This window comes from Lactuca serriola, chromosome 8, assembly GCF_051521515.1.
Source record: "Lactuca serriola cultivar US96UC23 chromosome 8, Lser_US96UC23_V15, whole genome shotgun sequence".
In the NCBI taxonomy this organism is placed as follows: Eukaryota; Viridiplantae; Streptophyta; class Magnoliopsida; order Asterales; family Asteraceae; genus Lactuca; species Lactuca serriola.
The window spans coordinates 242,857,186-242,878,547 of NC_136415.1; the positions used below are offsets into that span (position 1 = coordinate 242,857,186).

Below are 21,362 nucleotides of genomic sequence, written 5' to 3' on the forward strand. Positions count from 1 at the left end.
CTTTAGGAACGAGATCAAGACGCTGATCTTTCTTAATAAGTAAATGAAGAGCACAAGTCAGTTATGAAGAAAGAGCTGAAGTTTGCTTGGATGCTAATTCGAGCAATTCCATCCATTCAGAGAGTCCATATCTGATCAGCTCGTCTCTCTTGACAACTTCAGTGTACGGATGTTAAGGACCTTGATGAGTGATTAGCAAATTAAGAATTTTCTCGTTACGAGGTTTTGAGGCTTTAACTTTGATGATCTTATCATTGCTCACTCTTCGTTTAAGAACATCTTGAAACCTCTTGCGATCAATCCTGTCGAGAACACTATCAGTCCTTGACTTACTGCTACTGGGAGGAGGCTGTGAAGATTTAGATTTGGACTGATATTCTAAAAACCTTTGCATCTGAGCTTCAAAGGATCCTTTGGCCCGAAGTTTGTGCTGAATGAGGGATTCATCAGCTTAAGCAATATTCTTTAGAAGCTGAGCCTTATTGGCTTCATCAAGGATTTGCTTAACTTGATCAGGAGACATGTTCCATTCAGCTGCCAAATTGGATATGCTGACAATGGACTTAGATTTCTTGTTGGGAAGAGAAGTGTCAGTATGTGAATCAGATAATTCAGTATCTGCTGCCTTGCGCTTGCGAGATAAAGGTTGAAGATCCTCGCTAACTACATCTGAGTCTTCTCCTTGAACTGGCACAGTGGGATCAATGAAGTTCATGTCTAGCATCTGACACTCATCATCATGTTCATCTTCATCATCATCTGAGTCTTCTCCTTGAACTGGCATAGTGGGATCAATGAAGTTCATGTCTAGCATCTGACACTCATCATCATGTTCATCTTCATCATCATGCTCACTATCTTCAGTAAGCTTTTCAGTTTCTGTTGGTCTCTCAGAGTCGTGCACAGGCTGTGGTGGCTCGGTCTGGTTTAAAATGTTTTCTTCAGATCCAAGCTCAACGGAATCAGTTTCTTCCCCTTTGTGATCATCATCATCATTTGGGCCAGGGAAGGAGTTGACAGAAGAACTCCCTTCAGTTGGTTGACATCAGCCTCAATACGTAGAAGACGCTAACTCATGTCTCGAGTCAATGTAAGAAGCTCATTAAACGCTGAGGCCAGGATTTGAATGAGCTGAGTACCTGGAATTTCTTGTGATCGATGCTGCCCCCCCTGAGAAGGTTGCTCCCCCTGAGATGACAGCATCCCTTGTGATGGTTGCTCCCCCTGAGCAGATGGCTCCCCATGAGCTGAAGGAATCCTTTCAGTGATAGAAATGGTATGGTGAGAAAGTTGAGGAGAGGTATGTCCACCTTCTTGACTAGGATCAGCTTGTATTTCAGGATTAGTGTCGTTGATATCAGCAGCTCCTTCGTCAGTGTCAGTGCTTAGTGAAGGAACAGTATATGGATTCGCGATCCATTCTCGCATTCGATTAGAGATGTCGATGTCTTTTGCCAGTGGATCATCCTGATACATTCGTACTGACATGCGTAGGCATTGGATGGGGTTTCCAGAGTGGGAGTAGTAGGCTTCAGCGAAAAATTTATCCAGGACAAGAGCAATCCAGCGTGGAAATGGGACATGATCAGCTCGTACATTGACACGAAGAAGTTGGACAAGCTGATCAAAGAAGAAGGCCCCATAATCAAGATATTTGTTGAGAAGAAGGGAACAGACTACTTGTTGCTCAAAGGCACTCAGTTGATCACCGCTACGAGATTTGTGACCCACACATTTGCAAAGTGCCCCAGTGAAGAACTTCCATCCTGGAGTCATACATTGACGCATAATGAGATTTGGTCGAGCACCAGCCTTCGAGTGATCGTAGCCCAGTTGATGAAAGAGGCGTCGACAGCGTTCAATAGTTGGAAGCTCAGAGAATGGTTCAAAAATTGGTAACCTGAGTGCAGCACTGTGGAGATCAGCGGTGATAAAAACTGAGCGACAGCCACGCCCAATAGTCCCGGAGATGACGTTGTTTTCATCATTAACCGTTGCGGTGTAGTAGAACTCACATACTTGTTCGGGAAAGAACTCTGATGGAACCTCACTGATAGTGTATCGAAGTCTGCAGGATACTAAAAAATTGACAAAATCATCAAGTCCAAGACCGCGATGAACATCTGGTATATCAGGGTTGAAAACGACATTTGTGGCTTTGATGTATATGGGAAGATGAGGAGAGTTTCGAGCTGGGACGACTCTTCTTGAAGTGGAGGAGAAAGTAAATAGTGATGTCGCCATTGAAGAGAGTTTGGATTCTAGGGTTTTGAAGAGAGAGAAGGAAGTTTGAATGATGGGAGGCAGGTTTGGGAGAGAGGTGGAAAAAGTTTAAATATGGGATTAATGGGTTTTAAAAAAAAAAGGTAATGATTATCTTTATCGAAAATAACTGCGTATCTTAACAAACTGTCAAATCAAAAAAATAGCCGTTGGGTAAAAAAAAAGAGCCATTGTACTGAAGAGGAAACGACAATCAGTGTCTGCGGAAGCGCTGAGATTAGTGTCACGAAAAGTTACATGCTGAATGATAGTTTGTCGTCAATTCGAGGTACAACTTGCTTGTTTAAGGTTAGCAAGGTGGTTGGTGCGTGTGATAGATATTGGTTTAATTATCTAACCATCGGCACAAAGTGTTGAGTCTTTATCAGTAAGTGGTGCTTCTTACTGAATCATTAGACACTGAGTGAGAAGAAGGTGAAGAGAGGATTGTTGCGTGTGATAGACCTTGGTGTTTTGGTCTAACCATCGGCAAAGACTGTTAGACTCTCATCAGCATGTGTTTTGTCACACTGAATCACATAATCAGTGTAAGATTGGTAAGAAGGGATAGTTGCGTGTGATAGACCTTGGTGTTTTGGTCTAACCATCGGTAAAGACTATTAGACTCTCAACAACATGTGTTTTGTCACACTGAATCACAAAATCAGTGTAAGATTGGTAAGAAGGGATAGTTGCGTGTGATAGATCTTGGTGTTTTGTCTAACCATCGGCAAAGAGTTTCAAGTTGTTATCAGTGTATGGTTTAATACAGTGAATCATTCAACTTTAGTTTAGAAGATTTGTAGAAGAGATAGAGATAAGAGATCATACAATGTACTCAGCATGATAAACATCATCAACAACAAAAAAAAAATACATTAGTTTATAAGACAATAACAAACATTAGTAAAACATTTTTTTTAATCCAGAGAGATCATTCCAAGTTCTCTAATAATGTGAGCATTAGTTTGAGTATCCAGGGCCTTGGTGAAAATATCAGCTAGTTGATCTGAAGTCTTGACATGTTTGAGAACAACCTTGCCCTTCTCAACATTGTCTCTGATGAAGTGATGTCTGATCTCGATATGCTTTGTCTTTGAGTGCTGAACAGGATTCTGTGTGATCTGAATGGCACTGGTGTTATCACAGTATATAGGAGTCTTTGTGAATTTAAGCCCATAGTCTAAAAGTTGATTCTGAATCCATAAGAGTTGAGCACAACATCTCCCAACTGCAACATACTCAGCTTCTGTAGTGGAGACAGCTACTGAGGTTTGCTTCTTGCTAGACCAACTGATTAGTCGATTTCCAAGGAAATCACATCCACCTGACGTGCTCTTCTTGTCTAAGTTGCATCATGCATAGTCGGAATCAGTGTATCCAAAGAGTTCAAGTGCTGAGTCACGGGGGTACCACAATGCCAAGTTCTGAGTGGCCTTTAAGTATCGAAAGATGCGTTTAACTGCAATGAGATGAGACTCCTTGGGATTAGCTTGGAATCTAGCACAGAGAATGGTTCCAAACATGATATCAGGGCGACTTGCAGTGAGGTAGAGAAGAGATCCAATCATTCCTCGATAAAGAGAGTGATTAACATCAGTACCGGTGGGATCAACGTGTAGCTTACCAGTCTTGGACACCGGAGTAGAAGCCGGTTTGCAGTCGCTGAGAGAGTACTTAACAAGCATGTCATCAATATATTTACTTTGACAAATTGAGATACCTGATTTTTGTTGCTGAACCTCAAGACCTAAGAAAAAGGTCATCTTCCCCATCATGCTCATCTCGAACCTTTGAGACATGATCTAAGCGAATTCCTTGCTCAGCTTCTCATTTGGAGAGCCAAAGATGATATCATCGACATAGATTTGAACAAGAATCATTTCTGAGCCTTTGTTTTTGATGAAGAGAGTATTATCAATTGCTCCTCTTCTGTAGCCATTTTCAAGAAGAAATGATGTCAGTGTATCATACCAGGCCCTAGGAGCTTGCTTCAGACCATATACAGCTTTATCTAGTCTGTACACATAGTCAGGGTGCTTCTTGTCTTCAAAGCCTGGGGGCTGTTTGAGAAATACTTCTTCTTCTAACACACCATGAAGAAATGCTGTTTTGACATCCATTTGGTAGACAATGAAGTTAATGTATGAGGCATATGCGAGAAACAGTCTGATTGCTTCAATGCGGGCAACTGGAGCAAAAGTCTCCCTGTAGTCAATAGATTCAATTTGAGTGAACACTTGAGCAACAAGTCTTGCTTTGTTGCGAGTAATAATACCATCTTTATCAACCTTGTTGCGGTAGACCCAGCGTGTTCCGGTGATGGTCTTTCCTGATGGTCTGGGAACAAGAGTCCAAACCTTGTGCCTTTCGAACTCGTTCAGCTCGTCTTGCATGGCTTTAATCCAATCAGCGTCTTGAAGAGCTAAGTGTATCTTGTCAGGTAAGATCATTGAAACGAAATTAACATACATGCAAAAATTATTAGATTCATGAGATCTGGTTCGGACACCATCATGAAGATTCCCAATAATTTGATCAACAGGGTGATCTCGATGTTCAGGAGCTGATTCCAATGGATTTGACACTGAAGTGTTATTACTGAAAGGAACCAGTTGCAGGAGAATCTTCAGTCTCAAGGGTTTCATCAACATCGGACAAATGAGTTGTCGAGCTGACCGCAGTACCTTGATTTATAGAACTTGGGTCTGAAACGATAGGATCAGGAATAATAGCTTCTTCTTCAGTATGAGAAACTTCATCATATGGGCAAGAGAGAAGCTCTTCAAAGATAGAAGAGGAATGAGCTACTTTTTCATCAGTGTATGATTCTTCATCAAACTTTACATGAATGGATTCCTCAATGCACTGCCTGTTCACATGAAAAACAGGAAAAGCCTTTGAAATAGATGAATATCCAACAAAAATACCTTTGTCAGCCTTAGGCTCAAATTTTGATCTGGGATCGCGCTGATTGAGAATATAACAAATGCATCCAAACACGTGAAAGAAGGATACGTTTAGCTTTCGACCTTTCAGCATCTCATATGGTGACTTCTTGTGAACCTTGTGAATTAGAGAGCGATTCTGAGTATAACATGTTGTATTAACAGCTTCAGCCCAAAACGACATAGGAAGACTAGCATGTATCATCAAGGTTCTTCCTGCCTCAATCAGTGTTCGATTTCTTCGTTCAGCAACTCCGTTTTGTTGAGGTGTGCGAGGAGCTGAAAAGTTCTGCCCAATGCCTTTACAATCACAAAAATCTTCAAGAGTTGAATTCCGGAACTCAGTTCCATGATCACTCCTTAGCTGCTTTTGAGACCAGTCAGTGTCTCGTTTTGACGAATCAGGGAGATAATTTCCTGTACAGCATGACTTTTCTTCTTCAAGAAAACCACCCATGTAAATCGAGTAAAATCATCCACAACCACCAGAGTATACTTGTTTCCTCCTAGAGAATGTACAGGAATAGGTCCAAACAAGTCCATGTGAAGTAAATGAAGAGGAACAGATATGATAGAACATGACTTGGGTTTGAAAGATGACATGGTTTGCTTTCCTTGTTCACACGCTGAGCACACCTTATCTTTGACAAAACTGAATTTTGGGAGACCTCTAACCAGATATTGATTGGATATTTTGTAACAACGCAAATTTTCAAACAAATTTTTCATTTCAAAAATAAAGTATTTTCATTCAAACAAAGCATAATTATTCCAAGTGTTATGTCAAAATACAATTCATAGAATTCCCAAGATCTCAAAACATCAATCAGTGTGTACATATCACGCCGGCGCCTTCCCACGGTCCTCGCTAGTACCTGAAACACATACGTAACATCTGTAAGCATAAATGCTTAGTGAGTTCCCCAATATACAACTTACGCATATACGCCTTTCCAGGCCCTGACCTTCCGGTCCACAACACAACGCCTTCCGGCCCATAACATAATCGCCTTCCGGCCCATAACATATTTCCTTCCGGCCCATATAAACATACATAGCACGCATAACAATTAACTTACCACATATAGCACGTATATCACATATCATATCCGACCTTCCGGTCACACAGTCAAACCCTTCCGGGTACAGTATAGTGAGAAGACTCACCTCGTGAATACTGAAAGCTAGCAAATCCTGAAATCACTCGTGCTCGATCCGCCGAGCTACAAACTCCCTATGACATCATATATCTCTTATTAGCACTTTTATCTTCTAAGTTAACTGACCCTAAGAAGTCACACATAGGTCAACTCTGGTCAACGGTCAACGGTCAACGGTCAACTCGACCGGACTCGGCGAGTGCCATGGCGACTCGGCGAGTCTAGACGTCCTCCAACCCTCTAAGATTCCCCTTCTACTCGTCGAGTATTCTCCTTGACCCGACGAGTTACTCCTGGAAGAATCGCGGGGCCACCCCGACTCAACTCGCCGAGTCTGAAGAACAACTCGACGAGTCCCAGTTATTCTTCAAGCTACTCGCCGAGTCTGTTCATCGGACTCGGCGAGTCCATGCCATGCAACCGCTCAAACTGCTTCCTAAGGTCAGAACTGCTTCGACCATTCATAGGTCTGGCCTTCCTAGACTGGTCCATCACGTAAGGTCCTCATTTCGGTGCTCATGATACACCCCAAGACTTATAATTTACATATTGACCTAAGGCATAAGGATTCCAATCCAAAACCTTCATCAATTCCCGAAATGTACAGGCATGGGACATTCTGGACCTCCAAAGGTCCCAATACAGGGTTACAATCGTTTGGGGGACTAGGGTAACATTCAATCTATCCACAAAAGGGTTCCATAAACCCTAATCCTCTAAACACATCACCATAGCAGAGTATACTCGAATTCTTACCTGGATGATGTACTCTCTGTGTCCCCAATCCTCAGAATGTGACTCTCTTGCAGTTCCTTTAGCCAAGCCCTTCTCTTCCTTGCACAACAAATCCTTCAAAATCACCAATGGCCTTTAACCTTGCTCCAGATGCACACAATCGATTTAGGGTTTCTCTCAGAAGGCTAAAGTGAACAATGACGGCCAATAAGTCCCTTTTATACGTCCCAAACCTGAACGGTTAGGGTTTTCGCTAAACAGCGCAGACTCGCCGAGTCCATATCTGGACTCGTCGAGTCCAGTCGCGAACCCGTGACCAGGTCTGCGGTCCTACTCGGCGAGTCTAGGCTCCAACTCGCCGAGTCCCCTCTTAAAACACCCCAAAAACATAATTTTAACCATACCTGAGATTCCGGGCTGTTACAATTCTCCCCCACTAGGATTAGACTTCGCCCTCGAAGTCTCACTCGGAAAATAGTTCCGGATGCTGCTCCCGCATCTCACGTTCCGGCTCCCAAGTCATTTCCGATCCTTTCTGGTGTTGCCACTGAACCAACACCAGAGGTACCTCCTTGCTCCTCAGAACCTTGATCTTCCGATCCCTGATGGCCACTGGTCTCTCGGCATAATTCAGGCTCGCATCCACCTGAATATCCTCTAATGGAACCACTGCCGACTCATCGGCTATGCACTTCCTCAATTGTGACACATGAAAAGTGTCGTGGATCTGTCCCAAATCCGCTGGCAACTCCAAACGATAGGCTACCCGGCCTATCCTTGCAATCACACGAAATGGCCCAATATACCGAGGCCCCAACTTGCCCCTCTTCCTAAATCGAATCACTCCTTTCCAAGGAGAGACCTTCAGGAGAACGAAGTCGCCGACTTGAAACTCAAGCTCGGATCGGCGCCTATCTGCATAACTCTTCTGTCGGCTCTGGGCGGTCAATAACCTCTGTCTAACTTGCTGAATCTGCTCTGTCGTCTGAAGCACGATCTCTGTGCTGCCCATCACTCTCTGTCCCACCTCTCCCCAGCAAATGGGGGTCCGACACCTCCTACCATACAACAGCTCAAATGGTGGCATACCAATGCTCGAATGATGGCTGTTGTTGTAGGAAAACTCTGCCAAGGTAAATACGCATCCCAGCTACCTCCGAAGTCTAACACACACGCTCGAAGCATGTCCTCCAGCGTCTGAATCGTCCGCTCTCTCTGACCGTCTGTCTGGGGATGGTATGCGGTACTAAAATGCAATTTAGTACCCAGCTCCTCATGGAATTTCTTCCAGAACCTGGAAGTGAAACGCACATCACGGTCTGAAACAATCGAGGTCGACACTCCATGTCGAGATGCTACTTCTCTCACATATATCTCCGCCAACTTCTCCGCTGAAGAACTCTCGCTGATGGCAAGGAAGTGTGCACTCTTCGTCAACCTATCCACAATCACCCAAATTGCATCAACCCCCCTGGCAGTTCTCGGCAATTTGGTGATGAAATCCATAGTGATCTGTTCCCACTTCCACTCAGGAATCTCCAATGGCTGTAACTTGCCATGCGGTCTCTAGTGCTCGGCCTTAACCCTACGGCAGGTCAAGCACCTCTCAACGAACCATGCAACGTCCCTCTTCATACAGGGCCACCAATACTCTTTCCTCAAATCCAAATACATCTTCGTAGCACCGGGATGGATCGAGAATTTCGATCTATGAGCCTCTTCCATCAAAGTAATACGCGTATCGCCCACGAACGGTACCCAAATCCGACCCTGAAACGTCAGAAGCCCTCGTCCATCCTTAACGAACTCTGAAATTAACCCAACGACCCGCTCTTTCTTCTGCATCTCTGGTCTCACAGCCTCGGCCTGTGCTTCCCGAATAGCATCCAATACTGGAGTCATCACAGTCAGTCTCAAACATACATCTCGCAATGGAGTGCTCTCCGCCCTGCGGCTCAATGCATCGGCTACCACATTAGCCTTGCCTGGGTGGTACAGGATCTCACAATCATAATCCTTGACCACATCCAACCACCTCCTCTGACGCATATTTAGGTTGGGCTGATCCATCAAATACTTCAAGCTCTTATGGTCCGTGTATATCGTACATCGAACCCCATACAAGTAGTGACGCCAAATCTTGAGAGCGAACACTACTGCCCCCAACTCTAAATCATGCGTGGGATATCTCGCCTCATGAGGCTTCAGCTGCCTCGACGCATAAGCTATCACATGACCCCTCTGCATCAACACTGCACCCAGTCCCGAAATCGATGCGTCACAATATACTACAAAATCTTCCATCCCTTCCGGGAGAGCTAATACCGGGGCTTCGCACAACCTTTGGCGAAGTGTCTCAAAGGAAGTCTGCTGCTCGGGTCCCCATGAGAATACAACACCCTTCCGGGTTAATCTGGTGAGTGGCACTGCGATCTTGGAGAAATCCTTAATAAATCTCCGATAGTACCCTGCCAACCCAAGGAAACTCCTGATCTCAGAGGGTGACTTCGGCACCTCCTAACTCATCACAGCCTCAACCTTGGCCGGATCGACCAATATCCCTTCCTGATTAACAACATGTCCTAGAAATTGGACCTCCCGCAACCAGAAGTCACATTTGGAGAACTTTGCATAAAGCTTCTCCGACCTCAATACCTCAAGGACCTCCCTCAAATGCTCCTCATGCTGCTCTCTAGATCTCGAATACACTAGGATGTCGTCGATAAATACAATCACTGACCGATCCAACATCGGCCTGCATACCCTGTTCATGAGATCCATGAACACAGCCGGGGCATTGGTGAGCCCGAAAGGCATCACCACGAACTCATAATGCCCATATCGTGTCCTAAACGCTGTCTTCTGGACGTCCTCATCCCGCACTCTCACCTGATGGTACCCTGACCTCAGATCAATCTTGGAAAACCAAGATGCTCCCTGCAACTGATCGAATAAATCATCGATCCTCGGCAACGGGTAACGGTTCTTGACCGTCAACTTGTTCAACTCCCGGTAATCAATGCACATCCGGTGTGAACCATCCTTCTTCTTGACGAACAGAATAGGTGCTCCCCACGGCGAGCTGCTCGACCGAATGAATCCCTTCCCCAGCAACTCCTGGAGCTGCGAGGACAACTCTTGCATCTCTGGAGGTGCAAGACGATAAGGCACCTTAGCAATAGGCGCGGCCCCCGGAACCAGATCGATACCAAACTCTACTTGCCTCACAGGAGGTACTCCCGGCAGCTCCTCGGGGAAAACATCTGGAAACTCGCGCACCACTGGGACCTCCTCCACTGACCTCGGTCTCTCGGAAACCTTCCGCGTATCCATCACATACGCCACAAAACCCTTACAGCCCTGCTGTAGACACTGCCTCGCCCTAGCGGCCGAACAAAAAGCTGATCCCGAACGGGTACCCTCGCCGTACACCGAAAGAACTCCCCCACTACGGTCTCGTATAGTCACCAGCTGACGCTCACAGTCGATGACAGCGCCGAATCGGCTCAACCAGTCCATGCCCACGATGACACAAACATCACCCATCGCAATAGGAATCAGGTCAATTAGGAACTCAACCCCGAAAATCTCTAGCACGCATCCCCGGAGAACCTCCGTGGCACAAATCACTCTCTCGTCAGCTATAGAAACTCTCAGAGGCCGGCTCAACGACTCACGACTAATGCTGATATGCTGACTAAAAGCTAAGGATACAAAGGACCTACTCGCACCCGAGTCAAATAACACTAGAGCAGGCACAGAGTTCACAAGGAAAGTACCTACACATATAATAACATAAGCATAACATCTCGACTTTAAATAAATACCTGAATTACAGCGTACCTGCCACAACATCGGGCGCAGCGCGGACCTCCTCCGCAGTCAGCTGAAAGGCTCTCCCACGAGCCCTCGGGGCCTCGACCTTCACCGGTCGAGTCTCAGTAGCCCTGGCAGTAGGTGCAGATCCCTGACGAAGCTGAGGGCACTCGGCCTTCCGATGGCCTGTCTGGTTGCAATGAAAGCAGACCATAAACCCCTTGGGGCACTCCCTAGCAATGTGCCCCTCCTTGCCACACTTGTAGCAAGCACCAGCTTGACACGCCCCATCGTGACCCTTGCCGCACTTTCCGCAAGTGCGGCCCTTCGAACCTCCTGTCCTCGAATCGGCGGACTTTATCCGCTTGGCTGCCGGCTGGGACTGAGCCGGTCGCCGGTCCACCCGCTGAGACTCGGCCTCCTCCCTGGCCTGGGTCTCCAACTCGATCTCGCGCTTCCTGGCATTCGCCTGAAGCTCAGCAAAAGTATGGTAGGTGGAGTTCGACACAAACTCCCGGATATCCCTCCTCAAAACACCCAAGTACCGGCTCATCCGAGCCTGCTCTGTGGGCACCAGCTCGGGGCAGAACATCGCCCTCTCATGAAACCTCCGCGTGATCACCGCAACCGAATCAGTACCCTGCTTGAGGGTTAAGAACTCCTGAACCAATCGTTCCCTCTCCACCGGGGGAACGTACTCGTCCCTGAACATAGCAGTAAACCCCTCCCATGTAACTGCTGTAATCTCTGCCAAAGTGAAGTTCGCCGTCACGAACTTCCACCAATCCTTCGCTCCCAGACGGAGCTGGTTCAAAGCGAACCGTACCCTCAGGTGCTCCGGGCATGAACAAGTGTAGAAGCACCCCTCTATATCCGTGATCCACCTCATCGCAGCAATCGGATCCTGCGTCCCATCGAACTCAGGTGGCTTCGTGTTGCTGAACTCCCGGAACAGCAACGAGTCACCCCCCTGTGGCCTGGCAGCGGCCACAGCTGCGGTAGCTGCAGCGGCTGCAGCTTCAGTCAATGCGGCATACCGCTCCTCAAACGTCTCCATCAGGGTGGTCTTAATAGACCCAAACATCTCCGGGATCTCAGCCCGGATCGCCGCAGCTACCTCCTCGTGAATCATCTGTCGAATCTCCTCGTCACTCACACCGCTCGAACTCGCTCCGTGGCGTGGCCTAACCATGATGTCTCTGAAATACAACATAAAACTATCAGAGACTCCATCGAGTATAATCACACTCGATAACGCAACCCCACTCAGTCTCCGATATTCAGGGATTCTTACTTGGGTCTCCCACTGACCCGGTGTCTTCGGTAGTACGGGCCCAATGCTACCGACCACACCGCATCAGCATTCATCCCAAGTCTTCCTCCCCAAACCCCAGATAGTGAGTACTCTACTTCTGTTATGCACTATCTACTCGTACACTAGCAAAGCATCTCATATCGGCAATCTTCCCTAGACTAAGGTATCACAATTCAGGCCACTCTAGTCCTATCATGAATACCTAGTCTTCTAGCATGCATAACAATTCATATCATATAATATTGTAAGGTATTTTGGGGATCTTTACCGTTCGGGCGCTGACTGATCGTACACACTGCTTCTTTCTTGTTTACCACAAAATCATTCATAAAAGTTTATGTCTTTATTTGTAAAAGTTTTCCTCAAATCCTCGGTTTGAGTTTAGTTACGCCCGAAGGTGCACCCGAATCATATAATAGCTTCTTCTTCAGTATGAGAAACTTCATCATATGGGCAAGAGAGAAGCTCTTCAAAGATAGAAGAGGAATGAGCTACTTTTTCATCAGTGTATGATTCTTCATCAAACTTTACATGAATGGATTCCTCAATGCACTGCCTGTTCACATGAAAAACACGAAAAGCCTTTGAAATAGATGAATATCCAACAAAAATACCTTTGTCAGCCTTAGGCTCAAATTTTGATCTGGGATCGCGCTGATTGAGAATATAACAAATGCATCCAAACACGTGAAAGAAGGATACGTTTAGCTTTCGACCTTTCAGCATCTCATATGGTGACTTCTTGTGAACCTTGTGAATTAGAGAGCGATTCTGAGTATAACATGTTGTATTAACAGCTTCAGCCCAAAACGACATAGGAAGACTAGCATGTATCATCAAGGTTCTTCCTGCCTCAATCAGTGTTCGATTTCTTCGTTCAGCAACTCCGTTTTGTTGAGGTGTGCGAGGAGCTGAAAAGTTCTGCCCAATGCCTTTACAATCACAAAAATCTTCAAGAGTTGAATTCCGGAACTCAGTTCCATGATCACTCCTTAGCTGCTTTTGAGACCAGTCAGTGTCTCGTTTTGACGAATCAGGGAGATAATTTCCTGTACAGCATGACTTTTCTTCTTCAAGAAAACCACCCATGTAAATCGAGTAAAATCATCCACAACCACCAGAGTATACTTGTTTCCTCCTAGAGAATGTACAGGAATAGGTCCAAACAAGTCCATGTGAAGTAAATGAAGAGGAACAGATATGATAGAACATGACTTGGGTTTGAAAGATGACATGGTTTGCTTTCCTTGTTCACACGCTGAGCACACCTTATCTTTGACAAAACTGAATTTTGGGAGACCTCTAACCAGATATTGATTGTATATTTTGTAACAACGCAAATTTTCAAACAAATTTTTCATTTCAAAAATAAAGTATTTTCATTCAAACAAAGCATAATTATTCCAAGTGTTATGTCAAAATACAATTCATAGAATTCCCAAGATCTCAAAACATCAATCAGTGTGTACATATCACGTCGGCGCCTTCCCACGGTCCTCGCTAGTACCTGAAACACATACGTAACATCTGTAAGCATAAATGCTTAGTGAGTTCCCCAATATACAACTTACGCATATACGCCTTTCCAGGCCCTGACCTTCCGGTCCACAACACAACGCCTTCCGGCCCATAACATAATCGCCTTCCGGCCCATAACATATTTCCTTCCGGCCCATATAAACATACATAGCACGCATAACAATTAACTTACCACATATAGCACGTATATCACATATCATATCCGACCTTCCGGTCACACAGTCAAACCCTTCCGGGTACAGTATAGTGAGAAGACTCACCTCGTGAATACTGAAAGCTAGCAAATCCTGAAATCACTCGTGCTCGATCCGCCGAGCTACAAACTCCCTATGACATCATATATCTCTTATTAGCACTTTTATCTTCTAAGTTAACTGACCCTAAGAAGTCACACATAGGTCAACTCTGGTCAACGGTCAACGGTCAACGGTCAACTCGACCGGACTCGGCGAGTGCCATGGCAACTCGGCGAGTCTAGACGTCCTCCAACCCTCTAAGATTCCCCTTCTACTCGTCGAGTATTCTCCTTGACCCGACGAGTTACTCCTGGAAGAATCGCGGGGCCACCCCGACTCAACTCGCCGAGTCTGAAGAACAACTCGACGAGTCCCAGTTATTCTTCAAGCTACTCGCCGAGTCTGTTCATCGGACTCGGCGAGTCCATGCCATGCAACCGCTCAAACTGCTTCCTAAGGTCAGAACTGCTTCGACCATTCATAGGTCTGGCCTTCCTAGACTGGTCCATCACGTAAGGTCCTCATTTCGGTGCTCATGATACACCCCAAGACTTATAATTTACATATTGACCTAAGGCATAAGGATTCCAATCCAAAACCTTCATCAATTCCCGAAATGTACAGGCATGGGACATTCTGGACCTCCAAAGGTCCCAATACAGGGTTACAATCGTTTGGGGGACTAGGGTAACATTCAATCTATCCACAAAAGGGTTCCATAAACCCTAATCCTCTAAACACATCACCATAGCAGAGTATACTCGAATTCTTACCTGGATGATGTACTCTCTGTGTCCCCAATCCTCAGAATGTGACTCTCTTGCAGTTCCTTTAGCCAAGCCCTTCTCTTCCTTGCACAACAAATCCTTCAAAATCACCAATGGCCTTTAACCTTGCTCCAGATGCACACAATCGATTTAGGGTTTCTCTCAGAAGGCTAAAGTGAACAATGACGGCCAATAAGTCCCTTTTATACGTCCCAAACCTGAACGGTTAGGGTTTTCGCTAAACAGCGCAGACTCGCCGAGTCCATATCTGGACTCGTCGAGTCCAGTCGCGAACCCGTGACCAGGTCTGCGGTCCTACTCGGCGAGTCTAGGCTCCAACTCGCCGAGTCCCCTCTTAAAACACCCCAAAAACATAATTTTAACCATACCTGAGATTCCGGGCTGTTACATATTTTAGGCAGATTCTTAAAGTTCAAATGTGAGAACCTTTTATGCCAAATCCAGCTGAGATTGATTTGAGATTTGGTAAAAAACATTGCATCAGTGCCCTGTCACTTGAGAACATGTCGAGAACATATATATATCATCTTTTCTGCTTACTGAGAGTGCAATGTTCTTGTCAGTGTTGATGACTCTTCCCTCCTTCTTTGTAAAATGAACTTCATAATCAGCATCACACATGTGGCTGATTGAGATAAGGTTGTGTTTGAGCCCCTTTACATATGAAACATTCTGAAACACCACATTGTTGCACTTGATGTTCCCATATCCTTTAGTAAACCGCTTTCCATTGTCTCTATATGTAACTGCAGGACCACTTTTCTTGACATAGTCTTCCAGGAGAGACTTGGATCATGTCATATGTCTTGAGCAACCGTTGTCTAAGTGCCATAGATGCTCTTGACCCTGCAGTGCTGAAAAAACTAGTTAGAACACACTGAATCATTGTAAGATGGGTCATTCACAAAGTTATTTGACAATATATTATAGCACTCTTTAGGAAGACAGTTCAAAGAATTTGATTTAAGAGTCCATTTTTCATTTCTAATTTTGATGTTGTCAGCTCTTAAAGATGTTTTATCAAACGTGCATTCACTGATCTTGTGAGAGGTATCACCACATCTGTAACAAACTCTGGTACCAAAGTTTTTCTTGGTGAGCAGATGTCTAGATTTAACATATTTAGATTTGTAAGATCCACCAAGTGAACTTTGAGTCCTTTTGTTTGACATTGAGTCACAACTGAATTCAGTGTCAGATGGATTATGATCAGTGATGGATGAGGAGCTGACATCAGTATCAGATTTGAACTTATTCACGGAAGCACTACAATTAGGGTAATGCTTAAGTTGTTCATGAACAGCATGAAACACTCCATTAGAGATAGGGAAGGCAATAATATTTTCAATGAGAGGAGTTGGTTTCACAAGATGTGCAGGGTAAGAGGTAGGGTCAATTCCGGTAATTTCAATATTACACTCAGTAACACCATTAGAATCAGTAACACAGTATTCATCAATTAGACTCTGATTAATAAAAGTGTTACTGATAAACTTGTTTTTGAAACTATCTTTCAACTCATTCATGGAATAAAATTTAGATTCTTTTTCTTGAGATTTAAAAACCTTTTCAGCTTCAGCAAAATTTCCCCCAAGAATTTTCTCACATGAATGAGGTATTTGAGCAGAAATGACATAATTAGCATTTTTGTGAGATTTAGCCCAAATTTGTAGTATAGTTTGTTCTTTGTTCAAGAGATCTTTAATATTATCAATTTCAATAGACAGAGAGGAATTTGATAAACTAGTGACTCTTAGATTTTCCTGAGTAGTATCAATAATGTTATTTTTCAGGGATAGTTCGGTTTTAAGAAAATCAATTTGATTTTGCAAATCCCTTATTATTTGATTCTTCTTAGAATTAAGAACACCCAAATACTCAAACATTTTGATTTTTTTCATTCATTGAATAGGAAACAAAATTTGGAACCTGATACATTGAAGGGGAATCAGTGTTGTGCCTCCTGGAATTTTCAACTGCATCAGACATATCATCATCAAACGAACTTTTGCTGACTTCACATTCATCAGCATCTTCTATCTTAGCCATCAGACATTTAACCTCATCATCTGATGACTCCTCATCAGTCTTCCATTTTTCTTCTTCAACGACAAAAACTTTATGTTCCAAGTTCTCTGCTTTCAGCTTTTCAACCAACTTGTTGTACTTCTGCTTCCAGTATTTGTCCAAGCTTTGGGTTCTTTGCTTGCATTCTTTTGCAAAATGATCAGTGCAACCACAGTTAAAGCACTGAGCTTTCGCTTTCCTTTCAGTATCATGTTTCTTGTCAGCATCTGATTTGTTTTTGAAGATTTCCCACTCATCTTCTTCTGAAACTTTGAGAAATTTCGGCCTGATTTCTCAAAAGTCTTCACAATTAAAGCCTCAATAGCAACAACCTTTTCCAAATCATCAGTATTACTTTTAGAAGAATTAGTGTCTGACTCGGACTCTTGTCTTTTGTTTGAAAACAGTGCCACTGATGACTCACGCTGAGCATCCTTCATCAGCTCCTTTCTCTGGAGCTTTGATTCCTCATAGTATCGAAGGTTTCCATAAAGACTTTGTAAATCCATTGTGCTGATCTTCTCACTATTCTTCAGCACATCAGCATGATTCTCCCAACCTGCACCCAAAGAATCCAAAAACTTCTGCACTAGAACAGTTCGATGCTTCAACTGATCTAGTCTCCGCAAATCATTAAAAAGAGTATTGAACCTGTTAAAGGTTTGAGTCAGGGTTTCAGCTTTCTTTGCAAAGAAATGTTCATACCTTCTGTTTAGATCATTTATCTGAGTAGCCTTGACTTCCTCAGTGCCTTCAAAAGATACAATCAGCATGTCCATGATTTCTTTTGCTGAGATGCAGTTCTGAACCAACCCAAAGATATTGTATGGCAAAGCATAGCTGATTGCAGCTTGAGCATGAACATCGAGACCATGCTTTCTTTTTTCATCTGCTGTCCATTTTTCTCTAGGTGTTTTCTTCATAACACCATCAGGAACATTGTTTTTCAAGGGCTGATACATCGGGACATATGGACCATGGTCGATGATGTCCAACATGTCTTCATCTACAGATTCTAATGCATAGAGAGCTTTGATTTTCCACATAGCAAAATTGGTTTCATCAAATGGAGGAATTTTAGCAGAAGGCTGATTTGATGAGTTTAAAGAGGAAGATGATGAAGCCATTTGTTTGATAAGAGAACACTGCTCTGATACCAATTGAGAGGACCTTAGATCAAACAATTTATCAAACAATGACTATCAACAAGAACAACGGAGTTTCACAAAGAACTTTCACTAAGAATTAATCTACGTAATCCCTACAAATCATGGATATACCAGCTAACTAATAGACGATAACTATGGAAACAAGATAAGTACTAAATCTATTACAAAATGTTGAATATAAAACTATACACTGAACAACTGGTATGCTGACGCTGATGCTGGCGTTGGGTTATGTGCTGACGCTGAGTGACTAGTTTCAAACATCATCATATTATAACGTTCGACCTTACAATATGCCAATTGCATACCATGAATTACTAAGTAGTTAGTGAAGGGTCATTTCCCTTTTTCTGGTTTGGGATGCTCAATATTCTCTCGGTTCATTGTAGAATCGGTTAGGGGTATCATGTGGAAGGTTTTTAGTCAGCTTCATCAAGCTGGTCCACCTGTATCGATGGGATATAGTGGTTTCATCATCTGTTCTGGTATGAGCGGCGGAGGCTTATGGGAGAACTTTTGGGTTCTAGCACTACCGTCGCTAGGAGAGGAGTGGTAACAAAAGGATATGTGTATAGTCTCATGGGTTGTTTGACCATTGGATGTTCCAAGGAAACCGTGTTTTTCGCATGGGTCGTGTTTGATTAGAGTTCAGTGGTTCTGCGAGGATTTGTCAGTCAGAGTAAAGGTTAAGGTTTCTCGTCGCCAACAGGGGAAATTAAGGAGTTGGTATAGTAGCATGAGAAGTGGATTAAGGTATCGGACTAGACCATAATTCAAGAGTGCTCTTCAAGATTTCAGAGGATGGACGATCTTAGGGTTTGACTGGTAATTGATCGCTAGCATTAGCAAGCACAGGTTGTCAATAGTGGATTCTTAGAAAGAAAGAAGGATTGGGAATCCTCCAATTCTCACGTGCCTTGAAGACTTAGTCAAATCTAAGTAGGGGACAATCGACCGGGTATTTAGGAGAAGTAATAGGTGTGAAACTAGGATGAGTTTCACATCCCTATCACGGAGGAAGGCGGTCGAGTGACCATCTAGGTTGAGGATTGTGTGAGTTGAGAGTTCGGAAAACGTTCCAAAATTTGGTTCACGCTCTCCCTTAGCATCGGATGGCAAGCCTCGGGAAACAGGTTAAGGGTCCAGTTAGGACTCGAGTTCAATGGATAATTAGATTGAGTGTGTGTTCGAATTATGATGGGTATAGATGGATTGGTGATAGGACCAAGGTTGGCAGATAATGCTAGAGTGTTGTAAGTCTGCGGGTGTATCTGTAACATTCACTAGGTTGGCAGATAGTTCTAAAGTGTTGTAAGTCTGCGGGTGTAGCCGTAACATTCATGAGACTGGGAGATAGTGCTAGAGTGTTGTAAGTCTGCGGGTGTAGCCGTAGCATTTACCAGGTTGGCAGATAGTGCTAGCGTGTTGTAAGTCTACAGGTGTAGCCATAGCATTCACCAGGTTGGCAAATAATGCTAGAGTGTTGCAAGTCTGTGGGTGTAGCCGTAGCATTCACCATGTTGGCAGATAGTGCTAGAGTGTTGTAAGTTTGCGGGTGTAGTCGTAGCATTCAAAAGGTTAGCAGATAGTGCTAGAGTGTTGTAAGGCTGCAGGTGTAGTCGTAGCATTCACTAGGGTGGTAGATAGCATGGGAGTATTGTTAGATCACAGAAGAAACAGTAGTACCCATCAGTTTGGGTGCAACAGTGGGGGCATGGAAATCCACGGATTGGGTTACGGAATTACCCAGATGGGTTAGATCTGGTTGAGCGAGTGATAAGACCGTGGGAACACCACGACAGTCATGGGATCAAGGAAGTGGTGGACCGCATAACATCGTTTTTGATATAATGTTATCTTTAGTCATGTTGCCTTCACTTATAGCCTTCGATTTGGTGACATCAGGACTTGACATATGGGCTCAATCAGTTAGAACAAAAGGTCGTTAGAGCCACGGTGGCAAGATAACTAGCAATAACTATTGACAGACAAGGATTTCGTTCGGAAGCCATATAGGGCAATTGCGTGGGAGTCTTCTGGCTCCACAATTGGGCCAGAACCTGGTATTCCAGATATCTGGAAAACGAATTGAGACCAGGGAAGCCTTAGTGGAATTGGGAAAGCAGCCAGGAGGCAACAAGCTATTTCAGGAAGTCCAGTGTTTCAGGCAGTTTAGTGTTTTGGGGCAGCTTCGATGTCTCGGGAAGTGTTAGTGTTTTAGGTTTACAAGAAAAGACGAGTAACTTATTGATTGGAAAGTGATAATTCACTTGTAGTGGGATTAAATAATCTCATAGTAATTGATTTGACCCTATTGCGCAACTCTCGTCTGAGTCTAACCATTGTAGGGGTGAATCTTCTACTTAAAGGATTATCTGAGCCTTCTGTCAGGAATAAGTGTTTTGTATCCGTTTATGGATAGTGACTTGTTTCCTTGTTTCCCTTTTTCGGTAGCAGCGTACTGGGTGACAGTTTAGTCTGAGGGGTCTGACAGGGAGCTTGGTCACTGAGACCTTAGGGTTCGGATTTCAAGGAAAGTACGATTGGTTTTACTTGAGAGATCGAGGAGCCATTCTTCATCGAGTTTGAAGAATTACTCGAAGGATGGTTTTAGTAGATTGGGATGGGCCAATATATAAACAGAGTTGAAAGGGTCGTGATTGTTTTGCTAGTAGTTGAGGGATTAACATAGAGTTGTTTCAGCACGGACGAGTTGTCGGGAAGCCAGGTTATGATAAGTTCCAGGTCTCAAAAGGTAGAAGTAGCTTACAAGGGTTGAGGGTTCGGGTGATATATCCAGGATAGAAGTTTCGGTTGCCTTGCGAAGGGCATTGATCGCGCGGGGTGATTGTTGTACCCTTAGGATGGCAGGTGTCACTCCTCGTAAGAAACGTTAGTTGGTTCATGGCAAATCGAGAGAGTCGAAGGCTTATTGTGTGAGTCAATTTTGGGATAGGTGATTGCGGTAGACTTCGAGGATGCAGTCTAAAATAAATGAGGGAGATTTGTAACGCCTGGTTCTTGGAATGTATTTTTAAATCAATTCATTTATTTTTGAAGGGCAACTCAACGAGTTGGGAGTCCCAAACTCATCGAGTAGAAATAAGAAGGGATGCGGGGGTTTTAATAACCTACTCGACGAGTTGAGAACCCCCAAGTTGACAAGTAGGGATGCCTGAGTGGAACCCTAATTCGGGTTTTTGCACCCTATTTAAGCATCTTAATACTTTTACCTTAACCTCATTTACAGCCTCCAAGTCCCAAAACCCTAGCTACGAAACCCTAGAGCTTTATATGAGCTTGAGAGACCTTTTTGAGAGAAAACTT

At 44.1% G+C, this 21,362-nt stretch overlaps 1 pseudogene; it reads right to left on the bottom strand.

The window, feature by feature from the left end:
* Positions 1-2,379: 2,379 nt before the first annotated feature.
* On the bottom strand, positions 2,380-4,715 carry LOC145067973 (putative mitochondrial protein AtMg00820 pseudogene; annotated as a pseudogene).
* Between the last annotated feature and the right edge of the window lie 16,647 nt (positions 4,716-21,362).